Source organism: Amia ocellicauda, chromosome 14, assembly GCF_036373705.1.
Source record: "Amia ocellicauda isolate fAmiCal2 chromosome 14, fAmiCal2.hap1, whole genome shotgun sequence".
Lineage (NCBI taxonomy): Eukaryota > Metazoa > Chordata > Actinopteri > Amiiformes > Amiidae > Amia > Amia ocellicauda.
This window is the reverse complement of record NC_089863.1, coordinates 27,525,238-27,548,018: the sequence shown is the minus strand read 5'-3', so window position 1 is coordinate 27,548,018 and position 22,781 is coordinate 27,525,238. Positions and strand designations below refer to the sequence as shown.

The 22,781-nt window shown below is 47.0% G+C and overlaps 1 pseudogene; it reads right to left on the bottom strand.

Annotated features, from left to right (window-relative positions):
- Positions 1 to 16,043: 16,043 nt before the first annotated feature.
- Positions 16,044 to 22,404, bottom strand: LOC136768040 (Fc receptor-like protein 5; annotated as a pseudogene).
- Between the last annotated feature and the right edge of the window lie 377 nt (positions 22,405 to 22,781).

Sequence of the window (22,781 nt, the reverse complement as noted above, 5' to 3'; positions counted from 1 at the left end):
GGGCCACTGCGGCCGGCTGGCTGCAAACAGCCACGACCTTCAAATCTAACAATAGCGATGCAGCTCTGTGGGCCCGGTGCACAGGTCACTGCCAAAACTGAAACAAACCGACTGAGGAGGAAGAAAGAGGAAGGGCAGTTGAGGTTTTCCTGGCTAATTAATGCTGACCCCTGACCCCTGCAGTTTCCATCACTGGAGAATCAGGTGCTACACTATCTGAGGAGGGGAGGCGGGAGAGAGAGAGACAGAGGATGAGGGAGAGGCGAGAGGTGAAAGGTGCAGAGAGAGAGAGAGAGAGAGAGAGAGAGAGAGAGAGAGAGGTGAAAGGTGTATGTGGGGAAGCGCAAGAGAGAGAGAGAATGAGATCAAAGAGGCAGAGGGCAGTGTTGTGGGAGGTGGGGCACCACCGCATCAGAGAGGAAGTAACCGAGAAGTAACCGAGAGAGAATGAAGACAGCAGAGGCACTTTCTGTCACAGGCCTGTAGTCACTGGGGCTCTGAGTTTGTCACTCCCCTGAAGAGACAGTTGAGCTGTGAAGAGCAGAGCTTCAACAGGAAGACACACACGCACACACGCACACACACACACACACACACACACACAAACGAGTGTATAGAGCTCAGGGCAGTGTGTGTGAGTGAGAGTGAGGTTAGTGACAATAGTACCACTATACAGATGACTGACTGAACGCAACACAGCCACGCACTTTGAAAAGTGATAAAATTGCTTTAGCTCAAACAGGAGTGAGTGAGAGTGAAAGAGAAAGTAAAATGTGTGTGTGTATGTGTGTGTGTGAGAGAGAGAGAGAGAGAGAGAGAGAGACAGAGAGAGAAAAAAGAGTCCCCTTAAGCTCATTCTGACCCCCACTAACACTGTGAACACTGACCGGCTTCAGGTCAGCACTCCTTTCCTGCCCCCAGTCAGAGTCAACCAGATTATAAAGATCAAACCTCCTGTCTGGATCATTGGGACACAGAATCTAAATCCCACAGTGAACTGGATCACTATTGGACCCTAAACAGAGAGTCCACCCTGCAGAGTCTCTTCACTGTCAGAGATACGAAGCAGAGACAGATCTGACCCAGTACCGGCTCAGTGACCACAGCCTGGACAGACAGATGGGCCGACACAGGCAGAGCTGGCTGCCCAGAGAGGAGCAGCACTGCAGTCACTGAGAGACAGGAGAGGTGGACACAGAGAGGACCGGCACTGTGGTCACTGAGAGACAGGAGAGGTGGACACAGAGAGGACTGGCGCTGCGGTCACTGAGAGACAGGAGAGGTGGACACAGAGAGGACCGGCGCTGCGGTCACTGAGAGACTTCATTTTTGCAGGGGAAGCTAGAGAAATGAGCGGGAAAGTGCAGAAGGAGCAGCGGTATGAGCTGCTCATTTAAGAGGTTTCTTTCTGCAGGTTTAGGATAAAAGCTAAGCATTATTGTAAAGACAAGTACAGGATGTGAAGAGTGTTTTGTGAATGTAAACAACTAGAAAACACATTTGAGGAATAGGTTGTGTAGGACACAGTTAACCTGCGTTAACCTGTTTGAGAGACTGTGTCCCGGTGCAGGAGGACTGGAGACCGGAGGTGCGCCGGATCCATCCTGGGCTCTTTCAAGAGGAGTATGTTCCGGTACTACAGAGGAGGAAGCTCATCCTGCTCGTCGAGGGATCATCATTTTTTTGGTTCCCCCCACCAACAGTAGGCGCTGTCGGTGATTGGATCAGATGTACCTCTTATACCTCTTATGTCCGCAGTTATGCGCAGATCTGCGCTGTGCCACCAATGGGATCAGAAGATTTCTGCAGATCTGTGCAAGATGCGGAGCGGAGCTGGAGCTGGCATTGCTGGAGCCGGAGCTGAGGTCATGGAGCTGCTCCACTCATTCCCCCATCATTAAACTCACCAAGATATTAAGTCCAGATTTCTTAAATTAACAAAATATGTAACTTCATAGGTATTGTTGTGTGTTGGGGGTTATAAAATTAGATCAGTTCTCACTCCAGCTATTAGTACATAATACATTATTTTGTATTAATTGTAATTATATGACACCTTCACTTTCTCACACCTCTCACTTTCTAGAAGTGATTCTATAATCTCAGGGCATCTCTCATAAACCTCTTGCAAAAGAAGTAAAGTCCACTTTAACTGTAAAGTTTTAAGTATTTCCAAATTATTTTATTCCAACCAAATTCTTCATCTACCTAAATTAACCTCATTTTATAGCCATCTGTTATCTGAAATGTCCAAAAGATGGTTGCCAGGGAGTTAAGGTCACATGCAGGAGTCATGCCCCCTACACCTTGTTTGCCACTTTTGAGATATGAAAATAACGGACCCCTGGTGGGGGGGTTTGCGAAATGTCAACCTAGAGGGGGTGCTGGCAATTAGACGTTGATGGTTGTGGGGTTGAGGGCAAATTGTAGACTGATACAATTCTTAACGACATATTCAAAATACTGGACAGGGGGTCAAAGTACATACACTACATTGTCAAAAGTATGTGGACACCTGCTCGTCAAACATCTCATTCCAAAATCATGGGCATTAATATGGAGTTGGTCCCCCCTTTGATGCAATAACAGCCTCCACTCTTCTGGGAAAGCTTTCCACTAGATGTTGGAACATTGTTGAGGGGATTTCAGCCACAAGAGCATTAGTGAGCTCTGATGTTGGGTGATCAGCCCTGGATCACAGTCAGCGTTCCAATTCATCCCAACGGTATTTGATGGGGTTGAGGTCAGGGTCAGGTACAAGCCACTCAAGTTCTTCCACACCAATCTTGACAAACTATTTCTGTATAGACCTCACTTTGTGCTGAAACAGAAAAGGGCCTTCCCCAAACTGTTGCCACAAATTTGGAAGTGCAAAATCATCTAGAATGTCATTGTAGGCTGTAGCATTAAGATTTCCCTTCAGTGGGAGTAAGTGGCCGAGCCCTGAGACCATTATTCCTCCTCCAAAATAAGTTGGTCTATGCATTTGTGCAGGTAGCGTTCTCCTGGCATCCGCCAAACCCAGATTCCTCTGTCGGACTGCCAGATGGTGAAGCGTGATTCGTCACTCCAGAGATCGCATTTCCACTGCTCCCGGGTCAAATGGTGGCGAGCTTAACACCACTCCAGCCGACGCTTGGCATTGCGCATGAAGATCTTAGGCTTGTGCAACTGCTCGGTAGAGGTCTTCACGGGTCCACACGAACCCGAGGACCCGGGACCCGACCCAGGACCTGTATGGGTTTGGGTCCATATTTTATACGGTCAGCCGAGTCCGGCTCAGGTCCCATTCTTGTACTTCGGGTCCCGGGTATGTTTAACATTGTGTGTAATACCCGAGTGACGCAATGACTTTACCAATTGACGATTCGCTCTTTTATTCAGAAGCCCGGACTTATTCCGGCATATGTCCGATGACATAAACCGAAGTGCATTATTGGCGTCGGCACGATTTTTGAGATTTCGTGATTGGAGTTCTTTCGCTTTGTATCTAAAAAAAGACTATTTTTATGAGCTACGTACTTCAGCACTCAACAGTCCCGTTCTGTGAGCTTGTGTTGCCGACCACGTGGCAGCTGAGCTGTTGTTGCTCCTAGATGTTTCCTGTTAACAATAACAGCACTTACAGCTCACCAGGGCAGCTCTAGCAGGGCATCCTATGACGATGCCATGTTGAAAGTCATTGAGCTCTCAGTAAAGTTCATTCTACTGCCAATGCTTGTGTAAGGAGATTGCTGTGTGGTTTCATTTTAGTGGCTCTCAAAAGTATTCACCCCTCTTGGTCTTTTCCACATGTCATTGTGTTACAACTTGAAATCAGAATAGATTTAATCAGTCAACATGTAATCAACGCCGAAAATGTCCATAATGTCAAAGTGAAAAATATGATCTGCATTTTTTTCTAAATGAATTACAAATACAAAACAGAAAATAATTGAATGCATAAGTGATCACCCCTTCAGTCAATATTTGGTAGAGGCACCTTTGGTAGCAATTACAGCCATGAGTCAACGTGGAAAAGTCTCTATCAGCTTTGCACATCTGGACACAGCAATGTTTGCCCATTCGTCTTTACAAAATTGCTCAAGCTCCATCAAGTTGGATGGGGCCATTGGTGAACAGCAATGTTCAACTCTTTCCACATATTCTCAATTAGATTGAGGTCCGAGCTTTGACTCGGCCACTCCAGGACATTGGCCTTTTTATTTTTAAGGCACTCCAGTGTGGCTTTGGCTGTATGTTTGGGGTTTCTGCCCTGCTGGAAGATAAATCTTCTCCCAAGTCCCAGGTCTCTTGCAGACTTCGTGTTAAGGTACAACGCTTCAGTTGAAGCAAGCCTTCAGGTCCCAGTGAATCAGGCACCCCAGTTTGCGGTTCCAGGAACAGTGTAGACTCTCAGCAGGAGACAGGCCCAGGAAGTAAAGTCACTGACACAATGTCTGTTGGTTTATCTTCATTTATTGAACATTTCACAACAGCCTTTTATACATCTACAAGCAATATTTCAAAGGAGGTTCGGGGCAGTCCCAAACCTGGATGATATTTTCTTGGCATATGTCCTGGGGCAGTTCCGAGACACGGGAAGCAATAATTCATTAGGTATTCTTTATAATTCGGAAAACACTATTTCATCCAGACATGGAAGCACTGGTACCAAGGACACAGCACACACTATAATGATAAGAACGTGATATATATATTTTCAGTTCGTTACCTAAGGCCAGAAAGCTCTATTTTGGTCTCATCAGACCATAGAATCTTCCTCTACTTGGTCTCAGAGTCTCCCACATGCCATATACACTAGTTAGAAGGGGTGTCCACATACTCTTGGCCATGTAGTGTACAAATGCCGGACAGTCCGCTAGAATACTGGCTGGCTAGCAACCCTAATTGCCACAGACATCTTTACAAGTTTCTACTTTTTCATGTTTGAATGGTTAAAAAGATGTTTGTTATTCATATTTTGGTTTTGTTAAACAGTTATTTACATAAAAAAGTAAAAAATGAATCATTATTTATAACATTCGCATCCTAGTTTGCACTGTTTTTTGTGGCTGGTGGAAACCTCTGTGTTCTAAAGGACTTATGTAATGCATGCATCTAATCAGGGCCGGCCCTAGCCTTTTGGGGGCCATAGGTGAGGTCTGAATGTGGGAGCCCCCACCTCGCTGCAAAACATTTTAGTGCTGCCCATCTTTATGTTTAGGTAAAACTAAGAGAGACACAAACATTTTCATAGTGCACATTACAGAACATGTATTGCACTTTAACATACACTGAAATGGATTTAGTAATACATACAAATGTAAATAGTGCACTGTGCACATTAAAATAACAGCAACAACTAATAAAGTGTTTATGTAAAAAACACCCACGCCATAAATACACAGTACTGAAAATTCTACATTACACAGTGTACATTAAAAAATAAAATGTATTGAAAATACAATACTATCAAAAATCATTAGCTGACAACGGGCAAACTATTGTAGAGGAAAGCTCTGCGGTTTCTAACTGCACCAGTGAAGTCCAGAACCATTCGGCCGCACAGGGTCGCCTTGCAAAGCTCGGTGTCCCACAACTCTGCTGCGCCCCGAGAAATGGTGAACCCTAGAGAGGTGACCGGAGGGGATCAAGGACAATAGCCTATCTGTAATAATTAAAATATTTAAATCCCATTAGTGCACGGCAAATCATGCTGAAGCGCCCGAGAAAACCAGACCAGATTGTATCAAGCAGCAAATATGGAAATATGTGTTTTTATTTGTTCACAGGTTTTGATGTGTTGCATAATTTTTTTCCTATAAAAAACTCAACTTATTTGAGTAATAATAATAATAATAATAATAATAATAATAATAATAATAATAATAATAATAATAATAATAATAATAATGTTTTTATTCCAATACTATACGCGGTTTGATTGCATTGTGTATTGATATGTCCTTGATCGTGTCTGCTCATCTCCTGGCTTAATCATGTTTTGCTGTCGCCAACTGGACTTTTTTGTCTTTGATCTCTGGGCGTCAGCTAGTGCCAGCGGGCAGGTTTAGTATGTGATCTCCGGGCGCTTTCGGGCGCCTCCGGGCAGGTTTTAGGAGCCGATCCGACTGAAAATGAGATTGAGAATAGCTGGCTTGTTGCATTGAGGTCACACACAAGCATCACTCGACACAACTAGTGAGGTGAAATGATGAACAGCGGCTGATCCAGGCCTCTATCTTGCGCCTGCTAGTCCTCGTCCTTTTTTCCACCCTCTCTTTTAAAGGATGCCGTCTTTCTTCCTCCTCCTCACCTGCCCCTCCCCACTAGCTCACTACATCTCTGTCACTGCGCTCATGTTGAATTTTTTATTTTAAATAATATCTATGTCATATTTTAGTGGCCCATTGATATTCTGGGGCACTAGGCGCCCGCCTAGTTCGCTTGTACATCGAGGCCTTGCGTAATTTACGGGGCCCTATGCAACTTGCGTAGTGAGCGTATAGGGCCACCCGACTCTGCATGTAATTAATGTTGGACTTGGTGCTGGTGCGCAAGCGAAACCCCTGTGGCGGCTGAAAGCTGATCCTGTTTAAATGGCAGTATAAACGCAACACCACTGATCCTGATCAAATGACAGTGTAAACGCAACACCACTGATCCTGATTAAATGTTCCGATGCATTTGATCTGGATTAGAAATGGCCGTGTAAATGCACTACTGCTGCACTGCTCAGTCATGCCAGAGTGACTGGAGACCGAAGCCGAGGCCCGGGGCCCCATCGCTCCCAGCGCTGCTCTGCACCGGAGACTTAAACAACGCAGTGAGGCGCTTCTCCCACTCCCTCTCTGAGTGCCGGGTCAGAGCCACAGAGCCACAGACTCTTGAGCTTCGTGTTGCTGTTCATCTGCAGCTCCGGTTCCTCATTTCTGTCCTCCTCAGTGTGACTCCATCCCTGTCCTGCTTCCCTTCCTGCTCACATTGCTCTCTTTCTTTATTACTTCTTTCTCTCTTTTTCCTTCTTTTTCTTAATTGTTTCCTTCCTTCTTTCTTACTTTACTTTTCTTTCTTTTCTGTCTTTATTTATCTTTCTTTGTTTCTTCCGTCTTTCCTTTGTTTCTATCCTCTTTCTTGCTCTTCCTTTCATTCTGTCTGTCTTTCTTTTCACTCACAACCACTCACAGAGTGATAATAGAGCTCAGGGCAGTTTTAGTGTACAACACCCAGAGGTGTACAGACACACACACACATAGACAGACACAGAGACACACCCAGAGGTGTACAGACACACACACACACATAGACAGACACAGAGACACACCCCAAGGTGTACAGAGACACATACACACACACACACACAGACACAGAGACGCACACAGAGGTGTACAGAGACACAGATGCAGGACACACTGCGCTGGACAGACTGGACTGCAGGATGCACTGCGCTGGACAGACTGGACTGCAGGACGTACTGCGCTGGACAGACTCCATTAAGAGCCTCAGGAGAATGAAATGGTTTTAAATTGAAGAAGTGGTTTGATGCTCAAGAGGGCGTGAGAAGAGGAGGTCGATGCCTGAGCGCGGGGCCGAGGAGCTTGATCTATATTAATAGATGTCGTTACCCATCCTGTGCAGCTGAGGGTTTATACTGTGGGTTTGTGCCAGAGCAGCCAATGAGACAGAGAGAGAGAACGAGAGAGAGACAGAAAGAGGCTGAGAGAGAGAAAGAGAGACTGAGACAACCAGCAACAGAGTGACAGGCAGCAGAATGCAAGTGTGGGGAGTGGCCGTGGCGCTGTGTGAGTATCTCTGGGATCAGCTTTACTATGTTTTGATTGGCCACACAGGTGTTCTGTCCTACTCTGCCTTCAGGCCACACATACTACAGGTGGAGCTGTTTGGGGGGCAGTGTGACTGACAGACAGACACTGCACTGTAGACAGTGGGAGACAGACAGACAGACAGACACAGCACTGTATTTTATTGGTACACATTTGAGATTGGTGTCTTCAACAAGACTGGATTTTTCTGTCATTCTGCCCTCCCTTTTGCTGACACTTCCTGCTGTATCATTGCTGGGAGAGACAGACAGACAGACAGAGAGACAGATGGACAGAGAGAGAGCAGGAAGTACAGAGCAGTGTGGGTTTGGATGATGTCTCTTATTGAGGTGTTGATGCTCTGGAGTACAGTCTGTATAGAGCCAGTGGGAGCCTGTAGCTTTAGAGATGTGTGTGTGTGTGTGTGTGTGTGTGTGTGTATGTGTGTGTGTATGTGTGTGTGTGTGAGTCTCTCTGTGTGTGTGGGTGTCTGGGTGTGTCTGTAGGTGCTTTTACACGGCCATTTCTGATCCGGATCAAATGCACTCGATCAGGATCAGTGGTGTTGCGTTTACACTGCCATTTGATCAGGATCAACTTTCAGCACCACAGGGGTCTCGCATGCGCACCAGCACAAAGTCCAACATGAATGATAAGCATGAATTAAATTAGTCCCTTAGAACACAGAGCTATATCAAAAACTGTTGTTTTATCTCATTATGAATTATTATAACAAGTAAAACCAACGCACTTGAATATTTTTTGTCGGGGTGTCTGTGTGTGTGTGTGTGTGTGTGTGTCTGTGTGTGGGGGGTGTCTGGGGGTGTCTGTGTGTGTGTCTGTGTGTGTGTGTGTGGGGGGGGGGGGGTGTCTGAGGGTGTCTGTGTTTGTGTGTGTGTGTGTGTGTCTGTGTGTGTGTGTCTGTGTGTCTGTGTGTGGGGGGTGTCTGTGTGTGTGTGTGTCTGTGTGTGTGTGTGTGGGGGGGGGGGGTGTCTGGGGGTGTCTGCTATAGACAGTAGCTGCCGGCCTCCTCACTCTACAGCCTCTCTGATTCAGTGAATGGCTGCTGTGGAAACAGAGGACTGAGCACAGGCTGCGTGAGAGAGCTGACTGTCACTGACGAACTGGGCCTCAGACCCGGGACCGGCCCATCAGTGCCTCTGTGTGTCTGTTGGAAGTGGATACGTGTGTGTGTGTTGAACGGCACCTGTTCCCCAGTGTGATGGGGGCGGTTTGTGTTTTCATGTCTTCGGTGAGTTCAGTGTGTTTGGTCAACAGCCACAGAGGATATTATTGCGCTTCCCGGCTACAGTGGGATCCACAGTTCACAGCCATTAGGGGTTTGTTTTGGGGTTTCTTTTGAGCTGGCTTTTGATACTTTTTGGATTTTTTATGGTTCGTACACGTTTGTTTATAATGTGTAATTGATGTTCTTAATTACATTGTATGAGTTTGGTCTCCTCTATATTTAGTGAATGTTCTCCTGTGGCTTGTTACAGGCGGGTCCCACACAGAGATTAGTTTGTATAGGCAGGGTAGGCTAGGGATTGTGTATTTTACTAGTGGCTGTTTCAAATCTGAACAAACTGTTCATTTAGCTTCTGTCTCCTTATGTCTGATTGACCTGCTGTCCGTTGCTCTCTCTCTCCTCTTCCCCCCAGACTCCCAGAGGTGGAGGCAGCAACCTGTTACCCTGCTGATGAAATTGTCTTTCAGATTAATTCACTTCTGATGTGAATGGCGGTCGAGGGGGGCGATAATCATTTTAGTTGCCCGATCTGTTCTTTGTTCTGGAAGTTGTGAAATAAGAGTGTCAAGAAGTGCAGCGTGAATTGAAAATGCGCAGTGATACGTCTTGAGTGTGCGAGAGAGAGCTGTCATCTGAGAAGGATATCGAAGGAGTGCAGAATGGAATTGAAAGCGTAAAATAAAAACCACAAGTGTAGACAAGTCTGTGTACGCTTACAATTAGTATTGCTACACTCTCTCATTTTGAAAGTGAATTCACTCCATAACTTCCTTCCACTGTCTCTGTCCCTCACACACAGCCACTTCCTCCCTCTATCTCTGACACACAGTCACATAGTCAAACACACACACTCACACACTCGCACATAGTCAAACACACACACACACACTCGCACATAGTCAAACACACACACACACACACACACACGGACATAGTCAAACACACACACTCACACACAGACTCGCAAATAGTCAAATACACACACACACACACACTCGGACATAGTCAAACACACACACACACACACTCGCACATAGTCAAACACACACACACACTCGCACATAGTCAAACACACACACACACACACACGGACATAGTCAAACACACACACACACACACACTCGCACATAGTCAAACACACTCACACACACTCGCACATAGTCAAACACACACACACTCGCACATAGTCAAACACACACTCACACACACACTCGCACATAGTCAAACACACACTCACACACACAATCGCACATAGTCAAACACACACTCACACACACAATCGCACATAGTCAAACACACACACACACACTCGCACATAGTCAAACACACACACACACTCGCACATAGTCAAACACACACACACACTCGCACATAGTCAAACACACACACACACACACACACACACACTCACATATAGTCAAACACACACTCACACAGCCACTTCCTCCCTGTGTCTCTGACACTCACAGAGTCTCACACACACACACGCACACAGGGACCCTGGCCAATAGCATTTCTGCTGCCCAGCTCTGTTCACACTGATTGATGTCACTCTGCTGCGAGAAAATAGGAAGTGCTGCACAGACACTGAGCGGATATCTGATAAAACACAGCGACACGCATCTACACTGTGTCTAAACTATTATAATGTACAGTATTAACACACTGAGCTCTACACTGTCTATACTATTAGAATGTACAGTATAAACACACATCCCTGCTAACCCAAAATGTTGTGGCAACGTTGTGTGTTAGCTGGGATTCTCCCAGTGGAAATGTCCTGTTTGCCAAAGTAAATATGGAATCTGAGCAGGAGATCAGCTGGTATCCCTGTGTCTGCAGCAGTGAGGGCAGATTCCCCACATGCAGTTGAGGATAATTCTGCCGGCAACTCGGATTCTGACGTAGAGAGGATGGCATGAGCAATCTACAAATGTAAAATAAATATACAGACAATTAATGGAGCAAGACTTATAGAACCTACAGCCAGTGATTTATTTGAGATGACGGAGTCAGTTGTGTATTAGACGTCTCCATAGTAAAACACATCTCCTTTGATTACACTTGTACATGTTTTCATGGGTTCAACGCAACGATTTTAGACCTAATGTTATTGTGTGTATCTCATGATCGTATTGTATGTCAGGGCTTGTATAACCTTGTAGATAAAGGCACCCTCTAACTTAAATAATAATTATTATTTTCATTAGCAGCATTATAACCATAATAATAATCATAATATTGTGATACAAAAGTCGTTTGTCTGGTAATGTAATCATTCTTAGGTCAAGGATGTTGTTATAGTTAAGGAATTTAATAATTTTAATAGAAATTATCAAATATCATTAAGAGCAGACTAGTAAATGTTTTTGATGTTAGTAAAGGTGTTTTTAAAATCAGGAAGAAAGAAAACCTGTATACATATCAATGGAGTGGAGTTTCTTTGACTTCAAAACAGACAGTTCAAACATGAGCATGTTCACATGCACACACACCTACACATACACATCAATGTACACCACAGTTATGTGGGTGAAGCACCGTGCCTTACACGTTATAACGCACACAGCGTTCTCTCTAAGATTCGTTCCTCTGTCCTGGGATGTGTGCCTCTCTGAAACACGGGGCTCAGCTCAGTGTCTACAGGCACAGCACTGCTCTCTATCAGTTTTCAATCCTCTTGAATAAATCGGTCACTGCACTGAAGCTGGTCTGATGTCAGAGCTGGTGTCTGTGGGAGGCCGTGGTGTTGAAGTGTCAGTCTGTGATTGTGTAGCAGGTGATTGTGTAGCAGGCCTGAATACACGTGTCTCCCATGGCTGTGAGGCAAGAGCAGGGACTGGCCAGGGCTCAATCGCAGACCCAACATGGTGGTGCTGAGTGTTGGAATGGCAGTATAGTGGATGGCCTTCCCTGGCGGTCACAGTCCGGCCTGCTGCCCCCTCCCGCCTGCTCTCAGCAGAGGAGACTGGGATCTGAGTGCTGTGTCCCCACAGCCCTACCTTGGGGTTGTGACTGAGTGCAGTCCCACAGGGGGCGCCAGGGGGCTCTGTGTGAGTGAGTGTCCCCTCAGACATTTGCTCTGTCCGTGATCACAGTCCGGGTGTCCACCTCATGTGTGGCCTACTTCTATTCACTGATTGATTGATTGTCTTGTGTATTGATGTGTTTTAATTGCTGGTCTGTGTTCTTCTCTCTGTGTCTCAGGGCTCAGCACAGCGGTCACATCTGGACAGTTTCAAGGTAAGAGTTCACACACCACTGACCGTCAGCCTTGAGACAACCTAATTCTCTGTGTGTCTGTGTTGCGTTTTTAGAATAAAGAAAACCAAGACCATCCCTGTGCAACATATTTATTGTTTCTGTAAACACAGTCAAAGGGTATTATTTTATGGTTTCATCTCACATCTTCTATTGACTTAGTTCTGCATCACTCACGCTTTCCAGTGAAAGAAGACTAAAACTATTGGCAGCGATAGTCAGAAGCTGAAACAACACAGTCAATTGTATTATACAAATGTTAAGTGCTGTACCATGAGGGTGCAATGTTTTCCATAATGTTCAGCACACACAGTGCCACATCTGTGTCTGTGTTGATCTGTGTGTTGTAAGAAAATGGAACCTCCTGTAGCAGTGACTGGAACTAAGACAGTTCGGGTTCAATGTGATTTATTACAGAGTCCAAAATATAGCTCACAGTATACAAGTACACTAGGTAGGCAAAATGGATACCCAGACCTTATGGAAAAGTCAGCATTTATGAGTTGAACCTCTGTCCAACTCCACCTTCCAGTGACCACCCCACCCACCAAACTCACTCCTCCCAACAGAGATGGACTGTCTCCTTACTCGTCCTTATCAATAGCTTTTGATATGCTATTGATACAAGACTAGTAAGCAAACTGTGTCCTTTTCAACCTTCTGTTCCCATTGATACCCGGGACCCCACCTTTGGTCAGCCATCTGCGTTTACCTTCTGTGAATTAGGACAATACCCAAGAACATTTAGGGAGTCGACTTTAAACTGTTGAATTTTATCATGGTGGGATTTGCCCAGCTTCAGCAATTACATTATTCCTTACATTGTGTGTGTCTGTACAGCTTTGTATCCTTAGATGAATATGTTTGCTGGCCTTAGACCTATAGGATGACCGCTATAAAAATATGGGTCACATTTTATAATAAGGTGCCGTGATTCCTCATGAAGTAATATAATGTGACCCCATTGTGTTGTGTAAGTGTGGAGCCTTGTGCCTTTGTAATGAAGGGGAGATTTTATTTTATACTAACAAGACACAGACAGACTGCACTGATACTGTCATTGTGATCCAGTTGAAGGAATACTTGTACATGATGTTTGTTCCTCTATTAATTATCATTATTGCTGTGTGTGTGTGTCTGTGCAGTGAGACCCTGGGGTGTGCTGACCCTGCAGCCTGACTGGACATCTGTCTTCACTGGAGAGACGGTCACTCTGCACTGTCAGGTCCAGGGGTCAGGAGACACTGACTGTAGGTACAGATGGTACAGAGGAGAGACACAGGTCCACCAGACTGACTCCTCCACTCAAGATGAAGGCAGATACACCATCAGCTCTGTCAGTTATTACCACAGTGGAGACTATACCTGTGAGGGAGTGAGGAGTGGAAACCCTTCACACTCTGACCTCAGCAGCCCAGTGACTCTGACAGTGTCAGGTGAGTCGACTCAGCCCAGCCTGTCCTGACTGTGTGCTCTGTGTTACAGGAGCTCAGCCTGTCCTGACTGTGTGCTCTGTGTTACAGGAGCTCAGCCTGTCCTGACCGTGTGCTCTGTGTTACAGGAGCTCAGCCTGTCCTGACTGTGTGCTCTGTGTTACAGGAGCTCAGCCTGTCCTGACTGTGTGCTCTGTGTTACAGGAGCCCAGCCTGTCCTGATTGTGTGCTCTGTGTTACAGGAGCTCAGCCTGTCCTGACTGTGTGCTCTGTGTTACAGGAGCTCAGCCTGTCCTGACCGTGTGCTCTGTGTTACAGGAGCTCAGCCTGTCCTGACTGTGTGCTCTGTGTTACAGGAGCTCAGCCTGTCCTGACCGTGTGCTCTGTGTTACAGGAGCTCAGCCTGTCCTGACCGTGTGCTCTGTGTTACAGGAGTTCGGCCCCAGCCTGTCCTGACTGTCTCTCCACTGGGACAGATATTCGAGGGAGACTCAGTGACTTTGCGCTGTGAGGTCACAGGGTCGTCTACAGGCTGGAGGTATTAATGGTACAGAGCTGGACAGAGCTGGGCTGGACTGGACTATGTGAGGTACAATGGCAGATTGATCTATCTGCAGCCCCTCTCTGACAGCAGCAGCGGAACTGGAGGCAACTTCACCACCAGCGCTGTGACTGGGACACACACAATGTCAGGTGAGTGATGCAGTGTGTTAATAGGACACACTCTGGACAGTACTGGTGTGTAGCTGGGAGAGGAGACGCACCCAGGGGTGGGTCAGGGGGGCAAATCGGTCAAATCACACCCCACCCACACACAGTTCTGAAACGAATCCTTGACACGCATTAATGGGGTATTCCACCGAAAATCCATACTTCCTCAGGTTATTCTATAAGTAGAAACACATTGTGTGGAGTGAGTTTCTTATGTCCAGCTCATTCTATTTACCAGAAATCAGAGATCGAATGATTGTGTCTTTCAAAAAGTGTGTGTGTGGGGGCAATTTGACATGCCCCCCACCCCTTAAATTATGCCTATGCCTCATATAACTATGTTATCTATCATGTTTGGATTTATTCTTCTCAATCCAAAGAGAAACAGGATCAAACTGTTTCTTTGTGTGAAATGCCTAATTTGGCGTAGTCTAATAACTGATTGCTTGGCACATGTAGTTCTGTACTTGCATCGTGGGCACTGCCACATTTAGATATATTGTGTGTCAATGAGAAACAAAGTCCCAGTCAAACACGTATATTATGTATTTTCAAAAACCACCTTCAATCATTTAAAACAGAGAGGCTTGGTGAGAATGCTTTTGAATTATTTTGGTCATAGTTGTAGACAATGTAAAGTTACTACATTATGTGTGTATTTGATGTAATTGTGTTTACATACATTACCAGCCTAAATGTTTCCAGTTTGTATTGAAATGTACACAGTTTAATGTCTCAATGGAACTCAAATATTGTTCAGAAAGTTCTTCCCAACACTGTTGCTGAAGTTCCCACAAATGTTTTTCACTTGTAGGTTGCTTTGCTTTCACCCTTCTGTCCAGTTCATCCCATGTTTTGGGTCATTATCTTGCTGTAGGATGAACCCCTGACCAACTAGGCGCATACCAGAGGGTATTGCATGGCGCTGCAAAATGCTGGGGTAGCCGTTTTGGTTCAGGGTGCCACTCACTCTGTGCAAGTCGCCGACCTTGCAGTGTAAACGCAGTGTCACACATACACAGTGCTTTAGACCCAGTGAGTCATACATACAGACACACACTCTCACACACACACACAGTGGTTTAGACCCAGTGAGTCATACATACAGACACACACACACACACACACACACACACACACACACACAGACCCACCAGGACAGTGAGGCTCAGACATTCACACATACAGAGACCATCCAGGGATGGTGTGGGGCGCCCCCTGCTGGCTGTGTAGCTACTCCCTGTCTCTCAGTCCCACCTGTTAAAGGACAGCTGGGTCACATAGGGAATTGCACACATAATGATACACACAGAGACACACACATACTCACACACAGACCCACACAAACACACAGACACACACACTCTAAAACACACAGACCCACCTATACACACACTCACAGACACTGACACAGTCACAGACACAATTAGCAGATCATCTGTCCGTGCAACAGTGACGCAATGACTGGCAGCACTGTGCTGGATGCTGTGTACAGTGACTGGGCAGGGAATGTGTGTCCAGACTCACGGGGACAGTGTGCAGCTCTTCAGTACTGAGGGAGTGTCCAGATGGAGCCGGAGAGACAGCAGTCTCTAACACACATCCCAGAGACAGATACAGATGGACAGAGAGAGACAGACAGACAGAGAGAGAGATACAGCTGGCAGGGAGGGCTGGGGGCTGGGTGCCTGTATGTCTTTCAGCCCAGTCCAGCACAGGGGCGTCTCACCTCTCACTGACACCCAGCTCTCTGGTGACTCTCCCCAGTCGGAGTGTTTACAGCTGTAGGAGCCCTGGTCTGTCAGAGACACGCTGGCGATGGTCGTCTCGCTAACCGTCTGCGGCTGCAGCTCCACACCGTCCTTATAGAAGACTGCACTGTAGATCTGTAGCCACGGAGACCACAGCGCAGAGTCAGAGTGTCATCAGTGCTGTCAGTGTGTCAGTGTGGTGCAGTGTGTTACTCACTCTGTGCTGGTAGTGTGTCAGTGTGGTGCACTGTGTTACGCAGTGTGTGCTGTCAGTGTGGTGCAGTGTGTTACTCACTGTGTACTGGTAGTGTGTCAGTGTGGTGCAGTGTGTTACTCAATGTGTGCTTCAGTGTGTCAGTGTGGTGCAGTGTGTTACTCATCGGTTACTCTCAGTGTGACAGCGCTGCTGCGTTCTGCTCCAGACTGACACCAGTACACTCCACTGTCAGACTCTGAGGTGTATCTGATGACGCAGCCGTCTGCAGTTGTTTCTCCCCTGTGAGACGAGCAGCTTGGCTCCACCTGCCCCTTTGTGTAGCGCTTCACTGTCCACCCAGCAGAGCCCCCCGGCCCCCCACACTTCAGAGTGACCTTACTGCCTGTAAAGTGCTGAACTCTGGGGGGATCCACAGACAGACTGACCCGAGGCAGCAGCTCTGAGAGAGAGAGAGAGAGAGACAGACACAGTGAGGACAGTCCTCTCTCGGGACGCAGCCCTGATACTGACCACTGACACACAGCAGCCTGACAGCAGCGCTGCCTGACACTGACACACTGTAACACAGTAGCTGAGCGGTGCTGGTCCAGGACTGACCTGAGATGGAGAGATTGAGACCATCAGAGCGCTGAGAGACAAATGACTTGCTCCCCCTCATGCCCTCACACTGATACTGCCCCCCATCAGACACAGACACTGCAGTGATGGAGAGCCTGTCCCCGGTCATAGTGTGTCCATCAGTCTGGGACACCGCAGTGGGAGAGCCATCTCTGTACCAGCGGTATGTCCAGCCTGTAGGGGCCCCTGACAGCCCACACCTCAGAGACACTGGCTCCAGGGCGTACAGCTGCGTCCAGGGCAGCTCCAGGGTCAGTGTGGCTGCAGGCCGGCCCTCTGGAGGACAAGGGACAGGAGGTGTGATTAGAGACAGAGGTCACTGCAACTCATTCACACACACACACACACACACACACACACACACCTCAAACAGACATAGACAACGACAAACTCTCACATACACATCTGCAGACAAGCTATCTGTGTAAGATCTGATCTTGCCTGAAAACATTTATCTGATTTTGTGTGCGTTTAAAACTACACTGGCCAATGAAACCAGACTAGGAAGACGCTGGACTGATGCAGTGCCTGTGTGTCCTTCATGGACACAAAGAACAGCACGATAAAGCAGCTGAGAACAACAAGGACACCAACAACAAAGACAATATATGCAGAGCTGTTGCCCTGGAGCTGGGCATGAAAGCTACAGATTCATTTGAATCCCCACAGTTAGAGGACCCAGCTCCAGTCTGTGAAGTGCTGCTGTGTGTTGATCACGCTGTGTATCTGGTGTGGCTTTAACACATCCACTGTGCAATGCACAGGACAGACCAGCTCTCTGATGAGGGACTAAATGGTGTATCGGACACAGAGATGCAGTGACGGCCTTAACAGTGATGCAGTGACAGGCAGCACTGTGCCGGATGCTGGGCTGGACACTGGGCACAGACTGCAGAGACTGGGCAGGGATTGAGTGTCCAGACTCATAGGGACAGTGTGCAGCACTTCAGCACTGAGGGAACGTCCAGACGGAGCCGGAGACACAGCAGCTTCAGACAAACATGCAGCTGGAAGAAACGCAACACCTGACACAGCCCCTCACAGCAGCCCGCCTGACACAGTCACCCTCACAGCGTCACTCCGTCTCTTCATACTCGTCCCCTCAGCCTGCGCCTGTACACTGTACACTGTACACTGGTACAGTCCAGAGTCCCCTCTCGTCACGGACGCTGTGCTGACTCTGTGCAGTCTCTGCTCTCAGGGTCTCGGTGTCTCTGGTGAATGTGTAGCTCAGCTGTGTGTCAGCTCTGTGTGCCTCAGTGTCGCACTGCAGAGTCACTGTCTCTCCCTCCCACACTGACCCTGCAGGGCTGACTGTCAGAGCGGGCCTTGAGAACATCTCTAGAGAGAGAGAGAAAGAGGGAGAGAGAGAGAGAGAGAGAGAGAGAGAGAGAGAGAGAGAGATGGGGAATTATTCATAAATAATATAGTGCTGCAGTCACAGAGATTAACACAGTCCAGAGTGTGTCCTATTAACACACTGCATCACTCACCTGACACTGTCAGATTCACAGCCCTGCTGTACTGAGTGTAATAGTGTGCGTCTCCTCTCCCAGCTCTGCACCAGTACTGTCCAGAGTGTGTCCCAGTCACAGCGCTGATGGTGAAGTTGCCTCCAGCTCTGCTGCTGCTGTCAGAGAGGGGCTGCAGATAGACCCGTCTGCCATTTTACCACACATAGTCCAGTCCTGCCCTGCTCTGTCCAGTTCTGTACCAGTAATACCTCCAGCCTGCAGACGCCCCTGTGACCTCACAGCGCAGAGTCACTGAGTCTCCCTCGAATATCTGTCCCAGTGGAGAGACAGTCAGGACAGGCCGGGGCCGAACTCCTGTAACACCGAGCACACAGTCAGGACAGGCTGAGCTCCTGTAACACAGAGCACACAGTCAGGCCGGGGCCGAACTCCTGTAACACCGAGCACACAGTCAGGACAGGCTGAGCTCCTGTAACACAGAGCACACGGTCAGGACAGGCTGAGCTCCTGTAACACAGAGCACACAGTCAGGACAGGCTGAGCTCCTGTAACACAGAGCACACAGTCAGGACAGGCTGAGCTCCTGTAACACAGAGCACACGGTCAGGACAGGCCGAGTGCCTGTAACACAGAGCACACGGTCAGGACAGGCTGAGCGCCTGTAACACAGAGCACACGGTCAGGACAGGCTGAGCGCCTGTAACACAGAGCACACAGTCAGGACAGGCTGAGCGCCTGTAACAGAGCACACAGTCAGGACAGGCTGAGCTCCTGTAACACAGAGCACACGGTCAGGACAGACCGAGCGCCTGTAACACAGAGCACACAGTCAGGACAGGCTGGGCTGAGTCGACTCACCTGACACTGTCAGAGTCACTGGGCTGCTGCGGTCAGAGTGTGATGGGTTTCCACTCCTCACTCCCTCACAGGTATAGTCTCCACTGTGGTAATAACTGTCAGAGCTGATGGTGTATCTGCCTTCATCTCCAGTGTACAAGTAAGTCGGGTAGACCTGTGTCTCTCCTCTGTACCATCTGTACCTCCAGTCAGTGTCTCCTGCCCCCTGGACCTGACAGTGCAGAGTGACCGTCTCTCCAGTGAAGACAGATGTCCAGTCAGGCTGCAGGGTCAGCACAGCCCAGGGTCTCACTTCACTGCACACACACACACACACACACACACACACACACACACACACACATGTTGGTGCTGCTATCATTATGAGGACTCTCCATAGACATAATGACTTTTATACTGTACAAACTATATTATATCGCCTAACCCTAACCCTAAACCTAACCCCCATAAAAAACTTTCTGCATTTTTACATTTTCAAAAAAACATAATTTAGTATGTTTTTTAAGTGTTTTCAATGATGGAGACATTGGCAATGTCCTCATAAACCATTTTTGCATAATAACCTTGTAATTACCAGTTTGTAAATTAAAAATTCCTCGTAAACCACATAAACCAACACCCCCCCCCCCCCCCACACACACACACACACGTCATTAGTAACCATTGGATGACTTAGTTATAAAGTGAAGCAGGAACAACAGTCACACACAAAGGGCAGCACTGCTAATATGTCTCTTAAAGCCATGTACTGTTTGTTGTGCAGCATGTTTACCATGGTTGGATCTGCCGACCATCATTATAATTTTACTGCACAAAATGGGAGTTGGCAAACGAGTGCGCGTGTTGGAGGAGCACGTAGATACTCTTACAAAGACAAAAGAGTCCACAAATTGGCTGGACTCAGTCTGCACAAACCCAGATTCAGAATTAGTAAATTCCTCCTCTAGTTCTCCTGGCCCCACTGTAGCCAGCGAGAGGCCCACACCGGCGGCTCCACAGTCACAGCAGGACCACTGGATCTCGGTAAAAAGGGGCTCTAGAAGCATGAAACCAGCAGCTCCGGCGCACCTGTCTCCCATTCAGAGCACGAACAGATTCGAAACCCTCAGCGGCACACCTGCTGAGATTGGGCTCATTATTGAGACTCCATAGTTACAATGTCACCAGCAGTAGCAGTAAAATGCCTCCCGGGAGCCAGAAAAACAAAATGACCACATCACTCCAGTATGAGCTTCTCTTCACTGGCAGCCCATGTGCTACAGGATAGACTTTAAAGTTCTCTTTCTAGCATTTAAAACACTAAAGGGTCTGGCACCCCTAACTTAAAATATCTCCTTATCGAATAAAATACACAAGAAAAACGTAGGTGGTCAAGCATTTAGTTATAGGGCCCCGAAACTGTGGAACGATCTTCCAACCCATGTAAGAGATGCCCCCTCTGTCTTAGCCTTTAAACCACGGCTGAAGACTCATCTGTTCAGTCTCTGTTTTTCTAGCCCATAGTGCCGCCAGTGTGCCATGGACATGCAATGCACAATTGCTTTTGGAAATGTCCTGCATTGCATGACCAGTATTTGAGCACAACAGTCTTTTTGTCTACCAGCAACAGCCCCCTCTGAGGGTCCGATGAGGCACCTTTTCCCTCACCGTGGAAGTCTGATGAGGCACAACCCCCCCACCCCCGAAAGCCAGAGAGAACCTGTTGAGCACAATGTTTAACTGGTGTTGAGTATGTGTGTTAATCACAGTGTCGCAGGTCTGCTCAGACACACACTCACCCGTCTGGTTGCCCTGTTGGGTTACAGATCTGGTCTCCTCCAGGGATCCTTTGGGGGTTACAGCTGCAGAACCAGAGAGCACAGATTTATAATCACACCAGAGCTCTTCACAGACAGAGGAGTATGGTATTTATTTCTTGTTTAAGATTAAGGCCCAACTGATATACCAGAGCACCGATATTATTGGCCGATATTGGCCTTTTACAGAAATATTGGTATCGGCACATATTCCTCTGATAATGCACCCATAAATTTTCAAAATATTTTTTTCAAATTACCATAAAATCCTTCATCAGACTTCAGACAAAAAACTAATGTGTTTATTTGGTTTTACAGTCATTATTATATTTATTTACCATAGTTGTTTTAACATAGTTATGGTGTTTGAGTTTTCCGCTGGGAGCGGAATGACAAGCAGGCTCAGATCACAGAACAAGCTACAGAAATGAGTGAAAGACGCTCCTCAGACAATGCTGGATAAAACTGAAACTATACAGAATATTTATCAAACTATTTAAAACGCTACATCGTGTTGTGGCTGGGATTCGTACTGCAATACTTTTACAGACACAGTAAATAGGTTACACTTTTGAGGGCATTTAAAATGCATGTAAGGCAGGAACATGTAACCTTTATCAACCGCAGTCCTGTCCGCTGTATTAAAATGATATTGTGGCGATCCTGGCAGGAGTCTGCAGGGTGAGTGTGTGTGTGTGTGTGTGTGTGTGTGTGTGTGTGTGTGTGTGTGTGTGTGTGTGTGTGGGTCAGTGTGTGTATTACTGCATTGTGTGTTTGTGTCAGTGTGTCAGTGTGAGTCAGTGTGTGTATTACTGCATGTTTGTGTGTGTGTGTCAGTGTGTGTGTGTGTGTGTGGGTCAGTGTGTGTATTACTGCATTGTGTGTTTGTGTCAGTGTGTCAGTGTGTGTATTACTGCATGTTTGTGTGTGTGTGTCTGTGTGTGTGTGTGTGTGTGTGTGTGTGTGTGTGTTTCAGTGTGAGTGTGGGTCAGTGTGTGTATTACTGCATGTTTGTGTGTGTGTGTCAGTGTGTGTGTGGCTGCTCTCTTACCTTCAGTCTGTCCAGGGCTGATGGCAGCACTGAGCACTGAAACACAATAAACACCAGTCAGAGTGTATAGTACACAAGTCAGAGTATACACAGTGCCTATAGAAAGTCTACACCACCTTGAGACAGTGCCTCAGAGTTTCATGCTTTTAAGAATATTTCCCCACTTACCCGCACACCATAATTCACACTGTTAAGGGGAAAATGTTTTAATGTGAAAAAATATCTGAAATCTCATACTTGGATAACTCTCCACCCCCCTGAGTTCGTATTTGCTGGAAGCACCTTTGGCAGAAGTTACAGCTGTGAGTCTGTGGGGATCAGTCTCTACTCTGCACACCTAGATTTGGTAAGATTTGACCATTTTTCTTTACAAAAATGTTCAAACTCTGTCCAGTTCCTTGAGGAGCATTGATGGACAGCGATCTTCAAGTCATGCCACACATTTCAGATTGGGCGAGGTAACCCAGAGGAAAGAAATATTCAAAATAAGATTGCCTCTTGATCTCATTAACTTCTCCTAGATATAGTTGAGTTCTATTTGAAATCAGTGTGAGAT